Source organism: Lontra canadensis, unplaced genomic scaffold (genome assembly GCF_010015895.1).
Source record: "Lontra canadensis isolate GAN:19392208 unplaced genomic scaffold, GSC_riverotter_1.0 scaffold155, whole genome shotgun sequence".
Lineage (NCBI taxonomy): Eukaryota > Metazoa > Chordata > Mammalia > Carnivora > Mustelidae > Lontra > Lontra canadensis.
In genome coordinates, this window is record NW_022631149.1 from 539,187 (window position 1) to 557,047 (window position 17,861).

Sequence of the window (17,861 nt, forward strand, 5' to 3'; positions counted from 1 at the left end):
GAAAAGAAATAGCTAAAATGATATCCAAACTGGTAGTAGTATTTATTTATTTTATTTTTTGTTATTTTTCAGGCAGAATGTGTTTTATGGGCAACCAACAAGCAGGTTAATGAACCATAGAACTTTCTTTACTTCAAACTAACATTCAAGAAAGATGAATCCAAAATGCATCCTCCTATACTGACCAACAGAGCTAAGTACAAATGAAGTCAATGGTGTATCCCGTTAGCATGCTGTGCTGTATGTCAAGAAAATGAGCCCTTCCCTGCCCCAAGCCCTGGTCCCCTGGCAAACACAGATAAAGGATTGTGCACAGCGCCATGATGAAACTGTTAGGTAAGAACTTTGGTTCATGCCATCCACTGCCATAGAGGAGGCACTGAACACCCACAGCCCCCACACCCAAACTTAGTCAATGATGGTCAGCCGGAGATGTGGGCTATGCTCCTTCCACAACATCAGATGAATCCTGTGGTCAAGCGCGCTGGTGGCAAAGCCCAAGCCCGTGTCATGGTGCCCATACAGTCCATTGACCCTGGACGCTTTGTCCACCAGGAAGCTCAAGCCTCTCCTTGACTTCCTGTACTCTGGCAGAGGCCAGTGGCTAATCAGGTTCTCTGTCTGCAAGTCTATGATATACAGGGAACAGTAGTCAAACAATGGGACAAATATATCTCCAAAGCCACGCAAGGCCATGTTTGCTATCTCAGGAGTCCGCTGACCCTGAGAATATCACAACCGACTAAGTCCTGCACAGCCAAACTACAATGTATGTGCCATCATACTGAAGTCTTGGCGGTAGGCAGATACTTCTAGCCTCAGTGACAAACATCTTTAAGCACTTGCAGTTGATTTCTCTCCCAGCTGGCCAAATCTTGATCTCATAGTTGTCCACACTTCAGAGTATGTAGTCTCCAGGGCTGTGCAAAAGAGATCTGACTTGACACTCCTGCAGAATCACCTTGGTGACCCATTCCATGCATCAGTGCATGTGTTCAGGCTCATCCCAGCAGATTAAGTCCATATTTTCCCAGTGAAATCTTCAGAGCCACTCACCAAGATACCCAGTTCATCTTTGTAGTCAATGCTAAACACTGCCCCCTGGTGACCCCAGAAGTGCTGGGTCCTGGCTTCCAGAACTCCATTGCCAACAGGCCACAGTGTTCTCAAAGGAGCCCGTCCCAAGCTTCTGTTCATCACACTTCACTGCTGCCCAACTGTGGGTCTGGATTTCATAAATGCTCTGGCCTGTGCTCACTTCCCACAGCTCTGCAGACAAGTCGTCTGATCCTGTGCAGAGAAAGCCATCTTTGTGGTCAAGTGCATACCCTCTGGCGGTGTGTCCCATTAATGATGAGGGCTCAAAGGCTTCAAGGTTCCAGTTGCTTCATTCTCAAATAGGTTTTCAAACAAACTTTCTTCCAGGGCAAGGCGTCCTGAACAGAATCATTATGTGCCAACTCAAATTTTTACATGCAGACTGAGGACCGAACCATTTTAACAAATAAAAACTGAGCTCCAGGGGAAGAAGTTTGAGGAAGTATCCCAAGTAATTGGAGAGATAGATGCCTGGGCTGGACTGCCCCACTCAGACTAATCTGGTGATCCAGAATTTTTTTTTAAGATTTTTTTTATTTATTTAACATAGAGAGGGATCACAAGTAGGCAGAGAGGCAGGCAGAGAGAGGGGGAGAAGCAGGCTCCCTGTTGAGCAGAGAGCCCAATGTGGTGTTCGATCCCAGGACCCTGGGACCATGACCTGAGCTAAAGGCAGAGGCTTAACCCACTGAGACACCCAGGTGCCCCCAGAGTTTCATTTTTTTTTTTTTTGCCAGTTCCTCCGAGAAAGAAATGTAACAGAAATGTTAACAAGCCACGCCTTAAAGTCCCTTCTCTCCATAAAGTTATGGAAAGCCCCCCAGGGGCCGGCAACCTCATGCCAGGCTAACACCAACTAGGTCCGTTGGGCAGCCCCCCACCTGCAGGGAGAGAAAGACAAAGGCCCTGACTCCTGTAGAGCATTTTAAACTTCCACCAGCAACACGTGCACAGGAGAGTTCCAGTTGTTGCAAATACTTGCCAAATACGTAATTTGGGGCCTCTAAAATGTTAATCATTCTGTGACTGTGTATTCATTTCTCATTGTGGTTTTAATTTGCATGTTCTCTAGGAGTAGCTGATGTTGATTGTGTCCTTACTACTATATGTTTATATTAACTATCTTTATATTTTTAAAAATATCTTTATATATTTATTATATTTTACAATCTATGTAATTTTTTAATTGTTCAACTATTTTGCCCATTGTATTTGTGAGTTGTCTTTTCTTTTTTAGTGAGTTGTCTTCTTAATAAAGAATTGTAAGTGTTCTTTCTATATTTTGGTTAAAATGTTCTACTTAAGATATATGTATTCAAATGTATTTTCTTATTCGGTGGCTTGCCTTTTCACTCTTTTAAAAAAGATTTTTTAATTTATTTATTATAGCAAGAGAGCACAAGCAGGTAGAGCAGCAGGCAGAGGGAGAGGGAGAAGTAGGCTCTCGACTGAGCAGAGAGCCAGACATGAGGCTCAATCCCAGGACCCTGGGATCATGACTGAGCAGAAGGCAGACACTTAACCGACTGAGCCACCCAGGTGCCCCTTTCTTAATGGCACCTTTTTAGAGATATAAAAGTATGATTCTGAAGAAGTCAAATTTGTTAACTTTTTTCTTTTATAGTTTGTGCTTTTTGTGACGGATTTTTTGCTCATGCCAAGAAAATCTGTTTATTTGCCTAAGGCTAGATAAAAATTTATCCCAAAATTGTTCGCCCACATATTCTGTGGGACAGGAATGAACACCTGGCTTAATAGAGATTTCTTGTCTTTACTTCATGATGCTGGGCCCCCAGTTGGCAGACCCAAAACCTGAGTATTATAATCTGAAGACACTAATGTATAAAATTATGCAGACTGTCCATTGAGACCTTACTTTAGATTTTCCATTGGTAAGCCTACATATGGCATCTCCATGTGACCCGGAGTTCCTCAGAACATGGTGTCTGGGTTTCAAGGGCAACTATCTCAAGATAAAAGAAGAACAGATCTAAACTATGTCCTTTTTATGACCTACCCAGAAATTATATAACATTATTTCTACTACACTGTGTTGGTCAGAGAAGTTACAATTCTCTACCCAGAATCAACAGAGAGAGGACAGAAACCTCAGCTCTCAGAGGGAGGAGATGTTACTCACATTGTCACAGATATGCGGCGTCTATCTGTCATGGATCTACCATCTACCACGGTCTCTCCTCTGGCCCGAACAATTCACACTCTTCGTACATACAAAACTCACATGTGTCTCTTCCAAAACCTCCAGACTCTTATCCCATTAAGTGACAGGTTCGATCTCAAGACGCAGGACCTCACCAAGATCTGTGCTCTGTTGGTTGAGGCTGCTCAGCTGTCGAACCTCGTGTCCATGTGGTCAAGTTCAAAGCTCCTCTTGCTTTGAAAATCCTGTGAACTGAAGAGATGTTATCTGTCACTCACACCCACATGCACACATACACACACCAACATGAAATGTTTGACAGGCATACATACTCCTTTGCGAAGGGAGACAAGCACGAGGCATGTTGGAGTCAGAGGTCCACAGCAATTCAGAGATCCAGTTCGCTATATGTTGCTAGTTCCTTGGTGAGGGCTCAGTCCTATGGCCTGGGAATGACTCATCAAAGCTTTTGATTCCATGATTTTATTCATCTTTCCTTTTCAATAAAAAGTGGGATGTGTTTATAGCTGACTTTTCTCTTTCTTTCTTTCTTTCTACCATTCATCCTACTCATAAAAAGTTGGGGCTACAAGGGCACCTGGGTGGCTCAGTCAGTTAAGTGTCTGCCTTCGGCTCAGGTCATGATCCCAGGATTCTGGGATCGAGCCCCACATCAGGCTCTCTGCTTGGTGGAGAGCCTGCTTCTCCCTCTCCCTCTGCCTGCTGCTCTGCCTGCTTATGCTCTATCTCTGTCAAATAACTAAATAAAATCTTTTTTTTTTTAAAGTTGAGGTTACAAAAATCTCTTTAATTTTGTAGTTCAAGCCATTTTAAGTCTTTCAAAAACATAGTGATTTTCTTATGAATCAAAACATGATCTTCTCCATTAACAAAAGCCACACTCATAAATCTCTTTGAGTTTAGCCCTGGTTTATTTGGGCACCCCATACAACTTCTGAGGAATACTGAATGCTCTTCAGATCTTGCAAATTCCATTGTTAAATTGAGAAGATCTGTGAGACGAGTTCATAAAGATCTTTAAGGGAGCTTTTGTTCAACTAAATGATTCTTGGAGGTACCATATTAGATTTTTCTCTAGTCTCACAAAGGATCTTATAATCTTACTATGCATTTTCTCTTTTCTCTGAAACCGTTCTTTAAATCTAGAATCTTGGAAAGCCTGTAAGTTATAGTTTTTGAACCTTTCTTTGTATTTAACAGATTTCCCTTTGAGTTATTTCTCTAACATTTTTCTTTCTTTTTTTTTTTTGGTCTTTAGAGGTGTAATTTCTTTCTTTCTTTCTTTATTTTTAATTTTTTATTTTTTTATAAACATATAATATATTTTTATCCCCAGGGGTACAGGTCTGTGAATCGCCAGGTTTACACACTTCACAGCACTCACCATAGCACATACCCTCCCCAATGTCCATAACCCCAATCCCCCCTCCCAAAACCCCTCCCCCCAGCAACCCTCAGTTTGTTTTGTGAGATTAAGAGTCACTTATGGTTTTTCTCCCTCCCAATCCCATCTTGTTTCATTTATTCTTCTCCTACCCTCTTAAACCCCCATTCTCTAAAATTTTTCTATAAGGTACAAGATGTTAGATGGCCCCTTTGATACCCTGCTTCAAATTTCCTTAGTTGCATCGTTCAATTTATCATATATAGTTTCTCTTTTCCAGATACCTGTGGATGACATTGTGTTTGAACTTACCGCCACTGCAGAACAAGGTTTTCCTTTCCTCCATGTTCCAATAACAAGTTCCTCACTTTCCTTTAAGCCTTAAATGACACATTTTATGATGGTCTTCATGCTTCTTCTGATAACCTTAAGGCTCTTCCAACTTTGGCCTAACATCTGGGTCTCAAAACACTGCCATGTCAGGTTTCCCTTTTATGGAGGTTTTCATGTAACAGATATCTTCAGTTAGTATGGCTGTGTGACAAATTAACCAACACTTATGATGTAAAGCAACCATTGATTGTGTCTCATGGATTTCACAGGTCAGGAATTCAAACAGGGGAAAAGTGGGGATTTTTTTTTTCTCTGCTCCATGGTGTCTGGGGCCTCAGCTGGAAAACAACATTGCTGTATGTGGAATTTTTTGCACCCTGCTCCAAATAATCTTAGCCCCTCCTACTACCCTGGTGGTATTTCTTCAATATGGAGTCAAGAGGGGTGTTTGTGTTGGGAGAAGCCCCAGGTTAAAACACCATGGATTTTCACTGTTCTTGCTAAGATTCAGTACATTTTCTCAAATGCTTCTTACATTGTTCAATGTCTGTGACAAACTTCCATAGTCTTTAAATGGTAGCTGTCTTTCAAAAAATAATTTTGTCCATTTTTAGTGCTGCTTTTCCAGGATAGGAATTACCAAGATCATCATGCAGCCATACTGGAAGTGTCCTCCCCCTCTGCTTTCTTCACCTTCATTATTTTTATTTGTATTTTTTTATTTGTATTTATTTCCACCTTCATTTTTTTTAAAGATTTTATTTATTTATTTGACAGAGAGAGATCACAGTAGACAGAGGCAGGCAGAGAGAGAGAGAGGGAAGCAGGCTCCCTGCTGAGCAGAGAGCCCCAAGCGGGACTCGATCCCAGAACGCTGACATCATGACCTGAGCCGAAGGCAGTGGCTTAACCCACTGAGGCACCCAGGCGCCCTCCACCTTCATTTTTGAAAGAAATTTTCACTGAGTAAAGAATTCATGCTCCACTGTGTTATAGCTTATATTATTTTCAATAATATATCTACCATTGTCCTTATCTTTTTTCTGGAGCATATAATAAACATGCTTTTTCCTCTAAATGCTTTTAATATTTTCTCTTTATTGATGGGCTTACATGATTTGATCACAGCATAACTTAGGGTCAATTTCTTCATGTGTCTTGTGCTTAGAGTTCATTAACTTCCTGAAACTGTACGTTGATTATTTGCATCAACATTGGAGCCATTAATTCAAATACTCTTTTTATTCCCCCACTTTCTCCTCTACTTCAGGGACTCCAATTCCACATATATTGGCAGCTTGGATTTTTTTTTTATAGTGCACATATGCCCTATTCATTTTTTCCCTCTGCTTCATTTCAGATAGTTTCTATTATAACATTTGCATTCACTAATCATTTATTCTGCACTGTCTGCTCTGCTCTTAATAACATTCACTGTATTTTTTATCTTAGGCATTGATATTTTATCTCTAGGAATTTTATTAGGGTCTATTTATATTTTCCATGTATCTGTGTAATATATTCAATTTTTCTGTAGCTTCTTGAAAATATGGAAACTATACTAAAAACTGTTTTAATGTTTTTGTCTACTTAATCTATAATGTCAATTTGGAGTCATTTATGATTGATAAATATTCATCATTGTTATATTACTATGTTCCTTATTCATTGCATGCCTATTAATTCTGACTGGATAACAGCCATTGTGAATTTCATCTTGTTTGATGATGGATATGGTGGCATTTCTAAAAATATTCTTGAGCTTCATTCTGGGGCATATTTATGCTACATGGAAAAAGTTTGATCCCTTTGGGTATTGTTTTTATTGTTGTTAGGTGACACCAAACCAGTGTTTAGTCTAGCATTATTTTTCCTGTTCCTGAGGTAAAAACAAAAACAGGAACAAACAAAAAAACTTCTGAGAACTCCACCCAATGCTCTGAATTATGAGATTGAGACTGTTCACTCTGGGTGGTGGGAATGGGCTTCATGCCTAGCCTTATATAAGTTTTAAGATTTTTTTTTCTGTAATTCTTTTGGATGATTCTTTCTGTAACCTCACCTATATGCAATGATCGACATTTAGCTAAATATTCTAGGAGGGGGGACCTGGGTGGCTCAGTGGGTTAAACATCTGCCTTTGGCTCAGGTCATGATCCCAGGGTCCTGGGATCGAGCCCCGTGTTAGTCTCCCTTTCCCTTTGCTCCTCCCCACCCCACTGGCACTCTCTTTCTCTCAAGTCAACAAATAAAAATCTTAAAAAACAACAACAAAACTCCAGGAGATTGCTTTGTAGTTACCGAGTTCTCTGTGCACTTCTCTCTTCTTCACTACTTGTCCCTCTGAATTCTAGGTGTCTTGGCCACCCCAGACTACTAGCTCCATGTCTTCAACACAGGGAGACTGCTGTGCTTCACTTGAGTCCCCCATCCTGTTCTCTGTGGCCTGGGGATTTTCTCTAGGCAGTACCTGGGCAACATTAAGAACAGGTTATTTCTTCTCTGATTCTTGGAGATCAATGTCCATCATTACCTACTGTCCGGTATTTGGAGGACAAATATTAATATACTCATGTGGTTTATTTGTTGTTTCATGTGGTAAGTTAATGATAAATCTAACTCTTTTATTCACCCACATATTCTTCATATTAATTTTAAATTGTGACTGATATAAGTTTTCCTTCAATCTGAAGAATGTCCTTGAACAAGTTTTTGTAATGCATGACCACTCACAGCTTTTATTTGACTGATTGTGTGTTTTCATTGTGCCTTCTTTTTTAAAAGAATGTTTTCACTGGTATAAAATTCTAGGCTAAGATTTTCTTATTTCTTTCAGCACTTACTGAAAGCTCACTGTCTTCTGGCATGCATTTTTTTCTGATCAAATATCTGCCATCTTTTATAAAGAATTTTTTCTCGGGGTAGCTGGGTGGTGCAGTTGGTTGAGCATCTGATCTGAATCTTGGTTTCGGCTTAGGTGGTGATCTCAGGTCAGGGTCATGAGATCGAGCCCCACATGAAGTCCTGCACTCTGAGAATTCTGCTTGAGATTTTTCTCTCTCCTTCTGCCATCCTGTTTGTGCTTTCTCTTTAAAATAAATGAATAAATTTTTTTAAAAAAAGAATTCTTTCTCTTTGTGTATTCATCCTTCTTTTGGTTGATTGAATGATTTTTTTCTCTGTTCATGGTTTTCATCTACTGGATCACACTGTGCTTTGGTGGTGGTGTTTTTATCCTGCTTGAAGTTTGCTGAAACTCTTGGATCTGTGTTTATACTTCTGCTCAATATTGGAAAATTTCAGCCATTATTTTCTAATTTTTTTGCCCTCCTTCTCTTCTGATATTATAATTATTTATATGTTAGCCAGATTCCCTGATGGTCTGCTAACTTTATTCATTATTTTCTCTCACTGTAGCTCAGTTTGGACAGTTTCTATTTCTACATCTTAAAGAGCCTATCCTTTATTTTTCAGTACTTAACTCACTGCTTTTCTCTTCCAGTAAAGCTTTCATTCTCAACAGTATATTGCTCAGCACTAGAATATTCATTTGATTTTTTTTTTGTAGCACTGGTTTCTCTTCTCATTTTCATGTGTTTCTGGAATTCCTTGGGCATATGTATAACAGCTGTTTAAAATGTTTGTCTGCAAATTCTACCATCTCTCTAATTTCTGGGTCTGTTCCTATTGACTTATTTCCATTCAAGTTATAGGTCACACTTTCCTGCCTCTTTGCATGTCTATTAATAGGAACTGGATGCTTCAACAGTGTGAAGTTTACATTGCCAAGTACTGGAAATTTGTTATCTTGCTTTAGCCAGTGTTGGATTGTGTTATGGCTGGCATTAAGTGTACTCTTGGATCAGCTTGATGCTTTTGAAGCCAGTTTTTGGTTTTGTGGCATGAGTCTAGGATGGTATTTACTCTAGGACTTGTGTAGTCCTATTTCTAAGGTATGACACTTGTGGGATTCTCAACTGAATTATTTAGATGCACAGCAAATTTCACACTAGCTGCTAAGAATTTGACTATTTCACCGCCCTGGGAAAGCTCTGAGAATTATTTGTCTCAGAGCTATTTTATTTCACCATGGATTTTCATCTTCTTTGTGGGTATCTTAATATTGTGCAACTGATTCAAGGAATCACCTACAAATATTCTACAACACTTTGAATAGGTCGCTTTTGTTCACAAAGTTCAAGGACCTCAGCCTTCCCAATATCTGTCTTCTCAAATCATTAAAATGTTTATTCTCTGCTTAGCTTTCCATTCCTTGTTCTTTTGGTCCAGAAAGTGTCCCCAGGAAGAGAGACAAAATGATTATAAAGCTCATCTCATTGTTTTCACTTCTCTCCAGGGTAAAAGTCATTCACTTTTTATTGTCTAATGTTTGTAGACAGTTTTTATTTTTTTATTTTTTAAAGATTTTATTTATTTATTTGACACACAGAGAGAGATATCACAAGTAGGCAGTGAGGCAGGCAGAGGTGGGGGGGAAGAAGGCTCCCCACTGGGCAGAGAGCTGAATGCAGGGCTCCATCCCAGGACCCTGAGATCATGACCTGAGCCGTTGGCAGAGGCTTAATCCACTGAGCCACCCAGGTGCCCCTGTAGACAGTTTTTAAAAACATTGCCCAAGGACTCCCAGGTGCCTCAGTCGGTTAAGCATCTGCCTTTGGCTCGGGTCGTGGTCCCAGTTTCCTGGGATTGAGCCCCGCATCAGGCTCCCTGCTCCATGGGAAGCCAGATTCTCCCTCTCCTACTCCCTCTGCTTGTGTTCCTGCTCGTGCTCTCTCTCTCTCTCTCTCTCTTTCTCTCAATCTCTCTGACAAATAAATAAATAAAATCTTTTTTTTTAATTGCCCAGTTTTCTAGTTGTTTTAGGACAAGTACCTGTTACTCCATTGTGCTAGAAGCAGAAAATGGAAACTGACTTGTAAAAATTTCTCTTGTAAGTTGTTTGATTTTAAATTGTATTTTCTAGTTTTTTGGATATTGGCCTATAGAAATGAACTTTAATGTTAATATTACATCCGGCAACCTTACTTTTCTAAGATGGTGCTGAGAATTTATCTGTGATCACATTTTCTAGTTTTCTACATAAACCATTTTATCATGTGTAAATAACTTATTGTTTTGAGCTTACCAAAACTTATACTTTCTGATTCCTTTTATTGTTTTCTACACTGCTAGGACCTCTGACCCATGATAAATAGAAATACTGATAGTGAGTCATGCTATCTTGTTCCTGATTTTAAAGGAAACACTACAACTGTTCTGTCATATGTCTGATATGTTGTATAGCGTTCTCTTAAATATCCTATACCGCATTGAAGAATTTTGCTTCTATCCCTTTGTATTTCTCAAATATAAAAAATATGTGGGTTCTCAGATCACTAGGGGTCAGAAACAAGCTACAGACCATTTGGCTAGCAAGTAAAGGCTGTGGTAAGAACTCCTAATTATACTTAAGTTAACCAAGGCAAAAAAGGTCAAAAAACAATGAATCAATGTCAATGTCCCCAACAACAGTGTTCTGAATTCTTCAGTGGTTTTCAGCCTATATTAAATTTAGTTCCAAACAGAGCTGTTTAGGTATCCCCAGCTTAGGTGGGAAGTAGTGTCAGGGTAAAGGTGTCCCTAAGTCCTAGGAAGCACTCATTGTTGGCTAAGAGAGCAGTGCTTATGAGCTATGATATAATCAAATGGGATCTTTCCATTTTAGATTGCTAGAGACAAGGAGGACAGTTAACAACTTTATTTGCCAGCTGGCCAAATTGAACTATTGAGATAATACTAAAAAAAAAAGATTCCACTCATTCTTCCTTCAGAAAACGTTTGTTCTGCCAGAAAATATGCTAGAAACTGAGAAACCACAAGAGAATTAAATTTACATGGTCTCTGTCTTTCCTCATAGAGCTTGAAGTCTAATGTACTCATGGGTGATTTGGGTCTCTAGTTGTCCTTTAGGACTGCTCCATTTGTGCTCTGCAACACTTTCGTCCCATTCATGCGCCCATTCAGATGGCACAATGCCTGCCAGCTCAGATATTGGACTGACCCTCTTTCTACCTTCTACCCACAAAATAAATACATGTTGTAATCAGTTCACTGAAGCTCCCCAAATTCCTCTGTTCACAGATCACTTAGTGTCTCAGTAATTGTGTTCACTTTCCCCTTACCAGGCCATAAGAAGATCTTAATTTCAAACAAATTAGTAGTTAATTTCAAACAATTTTGTAAGTGGTGTTTTTTGCTGTTTTTTTTCTGATTCCCGTATAATTAACATACAGTGTTATTTATACTGATTTCAGCTGTACAATATAGTGATTCAACAATTCCATCAATTACTCTGTTCATGGAGGTAAGTGCACTCTTAATCCCCATCACCTATTTCCCCCATCCCCCCACCCACCTCCCCTCTGGTGATCATCGGTTTGTTCTCTATAGGAAAGAGTCTCTTTTTTGGTTCCTCTCTTTTTTATTTTGTTTGTTTTGATTACCAATTCAATTTCATTGCTGGTAATCAGTCTGTTCAAATTTTCTATTACTTTCTGATTCAGTTTAGGAAAACTGTATGTTTCCAGGAATTTATCTATTTCTTCTAGGTTGTCCAATTTTTTGGCATATAATTTTCCATGGTATTCTCTTATAATCCTTTATTTCTGTGGTATCAGTTGTTATTTCTCCTCTTTCATTTCTGATTTTGTTTATTTGACTCCTCTCTCTCTCTCTTTTTTTTTCTTTTGATTATTCTGGCTAAAGTTTTATGTTGTTCTTCTCAAAGAACCAGGTCTTAGTTTCATTGATTTGTTCTACTGATTTTTAGTTTTTATTTCATTTATTTTGTGCTCTAGTCCTTATTATTTCCTTCTTTCTACTGGTTTTGCATTGTTTGTTCTTTTTCTACCTCTTTTGCATGTAAGGTTTTCTGAGATTTTTCTTCTGTCTTGAGGTAGGTCTGTATTGTTATAAACTTCCCTCTTAAAATAGTTTTCACGGTCTCTCAATGATTTTGGACAATTGTATTTTCCTCTTCAATTGTTTCCATGTATTTTCTTAATTTCCTCTTTAATTTCATTGTTTAGTAGCATGTTATTTAACTTCCATGTATATGTATTCTTCCAGATTTTTCTCTTGTGGTTGATTTCTAGTTTCACAGTATTGTGGTGAGAAAAGAACCATGGTATGACTTCAATTTTTTTGAATTTGTTGAGACTTTAACTGTGACTCAATATGTGATCTACTCTGGAGAAAGTTCCACATGTCCTTGAGAAGAATGTGTATTTTGCTGTTTTAGGAATATATCTTTTAGATCCATTTGGTCTAGTGTGTCATTATTCAAAGCCACTGTTTCCTTGTTTATTTCCTATTTGGATGATTTATGGATTGATGTAAGTGGGGTGCTGAAGTCCCCTACTATTATTGTATTATTACCAATTATTTCCTTTATTTTTGTTTTTAGCTGCTTTATGTATTTGGGTGCTCCCATGTTGGATGCATAAATATTTATAATTTTGTATCTTCTTATTGCATTTTCTGTTTGTGATTATGTACTGTCCTTTGTCTCTTGTTACACTCTTTGTTTTAAAGTCTGTATTGTCCAGTATAAGTATTGCTACCACAGCTTTCTTTTCACTTCCATTTGCATGATAAATGCTTTTCCATTTTTTCACTTTCAAATCTGCCTGTGTGTTTAGGTCTGAAATGAGTCTCTTGAAGGTAGCATATAGGTGGGTCTTGTTCTTTTATTCATTCCATCAAAAGATTGGAGTATTTAGTCCATTTACATTCAAAGCAATTATTGATAAGTATGTATTTATTGCCATTTTGTTACTTGTTTTACGGGTTTTTGTAGTTCTTTGTTCCTTTCTTCTCTTCCTCTCTTCTCTCACAGTTTGCTAGTTTTCTTTACTGATATACTTGAATTCCTTTCTCTTTATTTTTTGCATATCAATTACTGGTTTTTGTTTGTGGTTACCATTAGGCTTATATATAATACCTTATGCATATAGCAGTCTATATTAAGCTGATGATTGCTTACTTTGAACCCATTCTTTGCTCCTTTCTTCCCCATGTTTCAGGTATATGGTGTCAGAGTTCACACTCTTTTATTTTGTGAATCCCCTGACTGATTTTATAGATACACTTATTTTTGATGCTTTTATGTTTCCTACTTTTCTTACTTCTACTTAGAGTCTTTCCTTTCTACTCAGAATCCCCTTTAACATTTCTTGTAGTGCTGTTTCAGTGGTGATGAATTCCCTTAACTTGTATTTGTCTGGGAAACTCTCTCTTTCTCTTTCTATCCTTTTTTTAAACATTTTTAATTTATTTATTTGACAGACAGAGATCACAAGTAGGCCGAGAGAAAGAGGGAAGCAGGCTCCCTGCTGAGCAGAAAGCCCGATGCGGGACTCAATCCCAGGACCCTGAGATCATGACCTGAGCCGAAGGCAGAGGCTCAACCCACTGAGCCACCCAGGCACCCCTCTCTTTCTATTTTTAATGTTAGCCTTGCTGGATAGGGTATTCCTGGCTACTGGTTTTTTTCTTTCAGCACTTTGAATATATCATGTCATTCCCTACTGGCCTACAAAATTTCTGCTAAAAAAATCAGCTGATAGCCTTATGGTATTTCCCTTGTATGTAACTGTTTTCTTTTCTCTTAGTGCTTTTAAAATTCTCTCTTTATCACTACTTTTTGCCATTTTAATTACTACGTTCTTTGTGTGGACCTTTTTGTATTGGTTTGAAGGGCCATCTGTACCTCCTGCATCTGGATTTCTGTTCCAGATTTAGGAAGTTTTGGGCTATTATTTCTTTAAATAAATTTTCTGCCCTCTTTTCTCTCTCTTCTCCTGAGATCCCTATGAGGCAAAGGTTATTATGCTTGATGTGATGATCTGACTGAGCTCCCTAAGTCCATTCTTATTTTTTGTTATTATTTTTCTCTCATCTCTTCAGCTCAACTGCTTTCCATTACTGTGTCCTCCAAGTCACTGATATTTTCTTTCTCTAGTCTATTTATTCCACCAAGTGTATTTTGAATTTCATTTATTGAGTTCTTCACCCCGATTCATTCTTTTTAATTTTTTTTTTGTTGTTAAGGATACCACTGATGTCCTCCATTCTTTTCTCAAGTCCAGTGAGTATTTTTTTTAAAGATTTTATTTATTTATTTGACAGAGAGAGATCACAAGTAGACAGAGAGGCAGGCAGAGAGAGAGAGAGGTAAGCAGGCTCCCTGCTGAGCAGGGAGCCCGATGTGGGACTCGATCCCAGGACCCTGAGATCATGACCTGAGCTGAAGGCAGAGGCTTAACCCACTGAGCCACCCAGGCACCCCTCCAGTGAGTATTTTTATGACGATTACTTTAATACTATTTATCAGCATATTACTTATCTCCACTTCAGTTAGGTCTCTTGCTACAGGTGATTCTGCCCTATTCTTTCATTTCATTTTTCTTTTTTTTTAAAGATTTAATTAATTAATTTATTTGACACAGAGAGAGTGTACACAAGCAGGGGGAGCAACAGACAAAGGGAGAGGGAGAAGCAGGCTGCCTGCTGAGCAGGGAGCCCAAGGCGGGGCTTGATTGCAGGGCCCTAGGATCATGACCTGAGCTGAAGGCAGATGCTTAACAGATTAAGCCATCCAGGCACCTCTGCCCTGTTCTTTCATTTGGGACATATTCTTCTGTGTCCTCATTTTTTCTGTCTGTGTCTATGTCTATATGTTAGGAAATTCAGCTACATCCTCCGCTTTTGAGAGTACTGTCCTTACGAAGAAGAGGTCCTGTAGTGTCCTGCAGTGAGTTTCAGGGTGTCTGCGTGTTACATGCACCCTGCTGTTATTGCTGAGCTGCCTTGGCCTTCAGTTCAATTGTCTGCAATGGCTCTCATTGCCTGTTATGGCCAGAGTTTGGTTCCTGTGTTGTGAGCGACCCAGTCTGGGGCTGCTTTTGTCTTAAATTGAGTCATACCAGCCATTTGTCAGAGATGCAGTAGCACCAATCTGCAGGAGAACCCAGCACAGGGATCACTTAGCAAGTTAGGCAGCAAGTATTGGCAGCGCACTGGTTCCTGTAGGTATCCATGGGTCTAGGCTGGGGGCGGTTAGAGAGGGAAATGGTGCCTTATAGCTTCTCTGTTCCTGGAAAAGTCTTCCAATGATCCCTACCCCTCCAGCATGTGCTCTGAGATTAGCAAACAAATCTCTCTCCCATATACCCCAAGTGTTTTTCAAACTGCTTCTTCTATGCCGTATCTCTGCAGGGTTGTTTGTGATGCATGTGCTCGCTCTCTCTCTCTTTTAACATATGATGTATTATTTCAATCAGGGGTACAGGTCTGTGAATCAACAGTCTTACACAGTTCACAGCATTCCCCATAGCACATACCCTCCGCAGTGTCCATCACCCAGCCACCTTATCCCTCCCTCCCCACCCCCCAGCAACCCTTAGTTTGTTTCCTGAGATTAAGAGTCTCATGGTTTGTCTCCCTCCCCGGTCCCATCTTATTTCATTTTTTTCCCTCCCTACCCACCACTACCCCCCACCCTGCCTCTCAAATTCCTCATATCAGAGAGATCATATGATAATTGTCTTTCTCTGATTGACTTATTTCACTTAGCATAATGTCCTATAGTTCCATCCACATCATTGCAAATGGCAAGATTTCATTTTTTGATGGCTGCACAGTGTTCTTTTATGTGTGTGTGTGTGTGTGTGTGTGTGTGTGCGTGTATGAGTGTAGGCTCAGTGTAGGCTTGATCCCAGGACCCTGAGATCATGATCTGAGCTGAAGGCAGAGGCTTAACCCACTGAGCCACCCAGACGCCCCCAGTATGTGTGTGTGTGTGTGTGTGTGTGTATCTATATCACATCTTCTTTATCCATTCATCTGTTGGTGGACATCTAGGCTCTTTCCATAGTTTGGCTTTTGTGGACTTTGCTGCTGTAAGCATTCGGGTGAGTGTGCCCTTTTGGATCACTACATTTGTATCTTTAGGGTAAATACCCAGTAGTGTGATTGCTGGGTCGTAGCTCTATTTTCAATGTTTTGAGGAACCTCCATACTGTTTTCCAGAGTGGCTGCACCAGTTTGGATTCCCACCAACAGTGTAGAGGGGGTCCCCTTTCTCCACATCCTCGCCAATCTCTGATGCTGTCTCTTTAAAGTGCAGAGACTCAGTTTCCTCTTGCCCTCCTGGCTCTCCTATGAGCCTGCTGATTTATTTTTAAAGATTTGTTTATTTATTTATTTATTTATTTGACTGATAGAATGAGAGGGTGTGCACTTGCAGGGGGAGGGCAGAGGGAGAAGTAGAATCCGTGCTGAGCAGGGAGCCCATCATGGGGCTCTGACCCCAGGACTCTGGCATCATGATCTGAGCTGAAGGCAGAGATTTAATCGATAGAGCCACACAGGTGCCCCGAGCCTGCTGATTTTTCAAGTTCCGGGTTTTAAGCCCTGTTGAGTGTAAGAACTTATGAAATTTGGTCCCTCTGGTTTTCAAAGCCAAATTCATCTTCGCCATGTGGGCTCCACTATGTGAGAGTCTGTTTCTCTCCTCTGTCCATGCCTGCAGTGACCTTCCCTCCCACAGAGAGACCCACAGGTCCATTTAGCTCCTGATCACACTTGTGCCCTTCCTACCCTTTCAGTATAGCTCTTCTCTACATTTAGATGTGGAGGGTTTGTTCTGCCAGTCTTTAGGTTGTTTTCTGGATTATTTACACTGATATGGGTGTTATCTAGTTGTATCCATGGAATGAGGTAAGCTTAGGGTCCTTTTACTTGGCCATCTTCTCTGGAAATTTTAGAAACTCTTTATATCCTAACAATTTAGTGGCAATTTGGGGGAAAAAAGCTACACACCTAAATGAAAAGAAAATATGTATTTCACTTTCAAATAATCATAATTACTTACTTATGTGATACATAACTTTTTAAACTTTTAAAATCAGATTGGATATCATCATTTCATGCTCCACAATGACTTTCACACAGTATGTGCTTTTTTTTAATTTATTTTTTAATTTTTAAATTACAAGCTTGCATGTAGTTTTTAAAAGATTTTATTTACTTATTTGACAGAGAGAGATCACAAGTAGGCAGAGAGGCAGGCAGAGAGAGAGGGGGAAGCAGGCTCCCTTCTGGGCAGAGAGTCCTATGCGGGGCTCGATCCTAGGACCCTGATATCATGACCTGAGCTGAAGGCAGAGGCTTAACCCACTGAGCCACCAAGGCACCCCCATTATGTGCTTTTTAATCACAAGAACTACCAAAATCCCAGCACAGTAAATGTATGATGTCATCGAAACTAACGCAGTAAAATCTAATGTTGAAATTGTGAAATGTCTTGAGCTAGTACTCCATCTGCCAACTGATATATGTCAAATATCATACTGTTTCCCATTAAATTTTAAAATTATCCCACAGCACCTCTGTAAATTCCCTACATCTTCCTGGTTTTACTTGGTATAGTTCGGAAGCCATATCTTGTGTCCTTTCCCCTGTTATATGAGTGTTCCTTCATTTTACTAATAAATTTGATGAACAGCCAACTTGGTAAAGGATGACAATGGTTTAATATACTACCATTTCTGGGTAAATTCTTGTTATGAAAGCAACCTTATTAACCCTATTCAAGGTAAAACAAAACAAAACAAAAACTCAAGTATTGTACTTAGGTGGTGAAGAAACAATTTTAGATGTGGTAATTGCATTTTTCTTGACTCCTTCATTTTCTCGTGGGAATAGGCTACCTATTTCATCCTTCAAAAGAAACACTTTTGTCAGAACTACTATTATCACCAGAGAATATCCACATTTCCTCTAGAGAGATGGTTAATATAG

At 39.5% G+C, this 17,861-nt stretch overlaps 1 pseudogene; it reads right to left on the minus strand.

Moving 5' to 3' along the window:
• Positions 1-408: 408 nt before the first annotated feature.
• LOC116859467 lies at positions 409-1,906 on the minus strand (annotated as a pseudogene).
• Positions 1,907-17,861: the final 15,955 nt, after the last annotated feature.